A 5,555-nucleotide genomic window follows, 5' to 3' on the forward strand; every position below is an offset into this window, starting at 1 on the left:
AGAACATTTTAAAATTCAATTCCTAATGTTTTTAAAATGAGGACCTTTCTGTGTAGAAAGCAATGAATTATAATAACATTGGGATTTTCCTGTTTTACAAGCTCTGCAAACGTTTTCATATAACCTACTATAGATGGAGCTCCACCTGTACAAATGCCAACACATGACTTCCATGAAAATTCCCATTTTTCAAGGTAGGTGATTAAAGTATCAAATATGCCTTGACCTCTTGTAATACCTGGCATTTCTTTGCAACACAAAAATTGGTTTATTATTTGATCTTCATCAATAAAATGAATAAATGCAAGTCGCTGTGCTTTGTTACTGATGCCAGTAGATTCGTCAACTTGCAAAGCAAAATACAAATTCTGAAGCTTATTCCATACATTTTCTTCTATGTCAGTCGGTAATTCTTCTATGACCGTGATGGTGAACCTATGGCACATGTGCCACAGGTGGTATGCGGAGGCCTCTTACTGGGCATGTGAGTGCCCGAATCTCCCCCTCCCCCGAGCAGGTTGCCACCGCCATTCCCCTCTGCCCGAGGGAGAAGGCAGCCACCTTCTCCCTGGGGCGGAGGGGGAATGGCAGCGGCAACCTGCTCAGGGCTGCCGCTCTCGCGGCGTGGGAGCCGGTGGCGCCGAGCAGGCAACCCTCTTCGCCCAAGGGAGAAGGTGGCTGCCTTCTCCATCGGACAGAGGAGGAGACAGCAGCGGCGACCTGCTTGGGGCCGCCTGCTCTCGTGGTGCGGGAGCTGGTGGTGCCAAGCAGGCAACCCCCTCTGCCCGAGGGAGAAGGTGGCTGCCTTCTCCCTCAGGCAGAGGGGTGTCTCCAGCATTTTTTTTTATGACGAGAAAGGGACCCTTTCTCGGCATAAAAAACCCCCAAACAAATGCAGAGGCTGGAGGTCCCCTCTCTCTCTGAGAGGAAGGGCTGGAGCCCACTTCTGAGAAGCTACTTCTCAAAGAGAGAGTGGTGCTCCAGTCTCCTTTGATCCATCCACCCCACACCCCCATCAAGCTTTCTCTGCCCATGGAACACAGGGTCCATGGCCTGCATCTGTGTCTGGCATCTTCAGAGGGAAGTCACAGAGTGTATCACAGTGTGTAACAGACTTCCCTCTGTGATACACCTCTGAAGATGCCAGACACAGATGCAGGCAAAACGTTAGGAGTAAGATCCACCAAACCACGGCCACACAGCCCGGAAAACCCACCAGAACCTGTAAAACCTCAGTATTCAGGTTAAGTTGCCGTATTGGCACTTTGCGATAAGTGGGTTTTGAGTTGCAGTTTGGGCACTCGGTCTCGAAAAGGTTCCCCATCACTGTTCTATGAAGTGTATCAGTTGAGAGGGGAATTTTTGCTTATTTCTTGTTCTGCTTCGTTTCCTAACATTGTTTTAACAATCTTTCTACATGCCAGCAAAATAATTGACTTTGGTAGAGTATGGATTCAACCATTTCAGATATCTTGTAAGAAGCAATTTGAACCTTTAAAGAAACTGTTAATCTTTTCTTTAAAATATTGGCTTGTTTCAATTTGAAGCCTTTCCTTGAAGATGTGTTTAGTTGTAAAATTTCTTTTTAGCTTACTAGAAACTGTGGTTTTATTTGACTTTTTTTCACCGCACACAACACACAGTGGAAGAGGCTGATGTTAATTTCCAGTCTAAGAAAAGCCAAACCTTAAAGAACTGCCACAATATTTCCAATTAGGTCTTGTTTTAACTTACTGACATCTGCTGCTATTGATTTTGACAAAGTCTCACTTTCAAATTCCTGGTCATCAGTGCTGAGCTTCCTCTTCATAAATTCATCCATTTTCATGAGGTACCAGCTGTCATTAAAAATAATAAAAGAAAAGCTGAGTTCAGTCATTCACAGTGAAACACACACAAAGGGGAAAAAACGCAGGTGTGTTCCATCAGGGAGGACTAAAAAAAACACAAAGTCAGGAAACAGGCAAAGGGTGACTGTCCCCAGAGTGACTGTCCCAGCAAGGTGCCCTATCCCAGAGAGACTGGGGAAAGTGAACCCATGTTCCCCACTCCCATGTGTCCCACTCCCATGTGCACGCCACCCCACACTCCTGCCTGCCAGTTTGCCTTTATGCACTTCCTCCCCTCTGTACCCTCGCTTTGGCTCTCTCACCCGCATCCTCCCCTTGCACATCCTGCCGCTCTGCCTCTCTTACACATGCTCCTCTGCCTTGCTCATCTTTGTCTCTCTTGCATGTGCTTTTTGAGCCAAGCATATATATATATATGCAAATTGGTGAGAATAAAAGTTCATATGTTCATGAGTGGATGCCACAGTCCGTCCACAAAGAAATGCTTTAAATTGCTGTAGGACCTGTTTTTTTTTCTGCAACATAACTATACCTCTGTAATTAATTTAATTTATTGGGGCTTCCTACTTTTTTACAATCCTATTCATATTTTTTTGGGGAGCAAAGCCAGATGAACATAATGGACTGCCCAAGTTTTTTAGATCATACCAAAATATTATCCCATTGGCAGTTGAGATTATCATCATGTCCCTAAAAGCCATCTCACCCTCAGTGAGGGGCTTGAGTTATATTTGTGCACATGAATAAAAACATTAGTTTCACTGTTCTTTCACTATAACTAATTTTATTCACTTAGTGTTGATTACACTGTTACGCACAGACTTGGATCCTTTTTGTGCTACATTGTGCTACTTTCTCACCTCCCAATACAGTCCAAAATTAACTAAAACACCAGTTGTTTCAAAAGGTATGTTGGGTTGCAGCAAGAAGGGAAGGGAAGGTGGGAAAGGTGGAAGGGAAGGTGGAAAAGTTATGTTCCGTGGGGTGGGAATCATTCTGTCCACAGAAATGTTCCAGCAGATCCAACCACTGTTTCTAAAATACAAAATAGTTCTATTTAAGCCAGTGGAACTGAAAAGGGAATAAAACTATGGAGAGTAGGATTAAAATGCATGGCCTTGAATTTCTCAACCATTAAGGTACTATTTCAAACCAGGCATTTAAATCTCTAGGGGAGAAAAATAGAATTTGCAACCCATTAAAATGATGGAGAAATGAATAAATGCTTTATAATCATTATGCTGCATTAACTAATAATGAGAATGATCTTTTAATAAACCCATCTTGACTAACTAGTGAATGGCTGAACTGTTTGTTGTATAAATATGGCAACTGTAGTTTAAACACACACACACCAGATTAACTGCAATAAGGCACCTTTTGTTATTTTCACAAATGCAGGAGCTCCACCGTGTGGCTTCTTCCTACCTAAGGTTATGGCAGAAACTTTCAACTATGTGGAAAGAATCTGTGCTGCAGCTTCTTCCCTTGCCAGCTTCACCACCCCCTTTACAAAACAGAGCAATATTGGCATGGGGGGAACACAACAGGGCTTTTGCGCAGGTTTGTAAATGGCCATCTTTATGGCCAGAACCAAAGGTGTTCTTGTGCATTTGGCAGTAGAGATAGCTCAGAGATCTCCTGCATAGAATGCTGTACTTGGAAAGCTTGTTCGTGATCATCAATATGCACCAGAATTCAATAAATATTATTAGCACTCTAGTTTTCTCTTTAAGTGCACTAGTACAGAACATAAGGAACTGAAAGTCTTGTTTATTAAGAGTTAGGTCATGGCTTGTGAGCTCCTTTTTTAAAAAAGAAATTAACAGCAAAATGGACAAATCACATCTGACAGAATGTGAGTACATCATCAGTTGCTGGGCAACCACTGTAAACTATCACAGAGCAGATCTTTGAGAAGCCAAGAAGGTGAGTTCTGATATTTAGGTTGTTGCAGTTGGCTCATGCCTACACAAGTTCAGAATTTGTGAGAATCATTTTGAAAGGTAAATATGAAGTTTTTCTACTTTTGAAAGCAACAGAACAAAATACGTGGAATTTGACTGATCTCAGCTAAAAGGGATAACTGACACGAATACTAAATCAGCTGATTTGGGGGTGGTTTATTAAAAAAAACAGATGTTTGTACAGTGTTTCATTTTAAATTTTCCGATAAAATTTAATAGTTAACAGAGAAAGGAGGTAAGGGGGGGGGAAGCAGCATGCCCAGTGGTGGGATTCAAATAATTTAACAACCGGTTCCGGTGGTGGGATTCAAATAATTTAACAATTGGTTGTTTACAAGCACCATTTTAACAACCGGTTCTGCCAAAGTGGGGTGAACCTGCTGAATCCCACCACTGGGTGTGCCCCGTGCGAAGGCGGCCCCACAGGCTGCTGAGGCATTGGGGCCATTTGCGGAATGGTGTGCAAACGGCCATGGGGGGTGCAACTATGTCGGTGCACCCGCTCTCGTTCGCCCGTGCAGAAACAGTCTATGTTTCTATGATTTAAGGAGTTACGACTAGGATACATGAATGCCTGAGTAGCTTTATTCAGTAAGATTGTATAATTTCTTTAACAGATTCTCTGTTAAACAGAGTTACATTCTTGTAGGTCTATTAAAGTCAATGTGCTTAGAAGAATAATTCTGCTTCATCACCTAAAAGTGTCTCAGCAGTCCTTTGTGAGCAGCAGTGTAATGCATGTTGGGCTACAGACAATTGACCTTTCCTCTAGAGCTAGAGTTACATTGGAAAAATGGCTGGTGGCAAAAGCAAGCTCAGCAGCCTGGAGTGGGAGATGGGTAGGGTTGCTGGAATGTAAATTTGATTTGACAGAAACTGAAGGAGTTGTTTGGACAGAATGGGAATTTAACTCTTGAGGTGGGTAGGAGAACAAAATTCCGGCAGCCCATGTGAAAGTGTCATTATTGAGCTGGACAGTGAAAATGGAGAGAAATTTGGCTTATGGTCTGTTACTCTGTGCCCTTGCTCTTTATTCTTAATTGGTGAGTCATTTCAATGGGACCTTGTGAATTGTGATACAAGGTAATATTCTACTGAGGAGGCCATATAACCTGGTTCATAAACTGGTTCTTAACTTGAAATGAGAACAGTTCTAATGCATGCTTGAACATGTCTAGATGGCAAGTCTAGCAAATGAACATGTCTAGATGGCAAAGCTAGCAAATGGACGTGGTTATATGATTTGTGTTTGTATTACACCATTCCTTTGCTGCTCTTGAAGAGCCAGCCATCATGCCTGCCTGATAGCCCTCATGCCTGTCTTAGAAATAGTATCTCAACACCCACCACTAATGAACACAATGGAATGCCAATTATAACAATCCAAAATAACAGCTTATTTATGTAACCTACAGTATTTTAAATCAAATTAATTATCTTCTACTTTTTAAAACAGCTCCTTACTTTCCCATTTATTACAGTTTAGGAAATGCTGGAGTAATGAATCTCCTTAGAGAACAGCAAAAATTCAGTTTAGTTACACAGCTCCTTAAACTGAAATTTAATATTTTACAAATGTTAATTATTGTTTGGGAGTTTCGCTAGTCTTGAAAAGATGGAGATACCTACTTTTTACAAGAGTAAAAATCCCTTCCCTCATGAGTCTAGTCTGGCTGATAAAAAGCACTTGCTATCTCACCATGACCTGGTATCCAAATTGAGAGCAGAAGTGCCTGCA

The sequence above is a fragment of the Sphaerodactylus townsendi genome, linkage group LG06, assembly GCF_021028975.2.
Source record: "Sphaerodactylus townsendi isolate TG3544 linkage group LG06, MPM_Stown_v2.3, whole genome shotgun sequence".
NCBI classification, from domain to species: domain Eukaryota; kingdom Metazoa; phylum Chordata; class Lepidosauria; order Squamata; family Sphaerodactylidae; genus Sphaerodactylus; species Sphaerodactylus townsendi.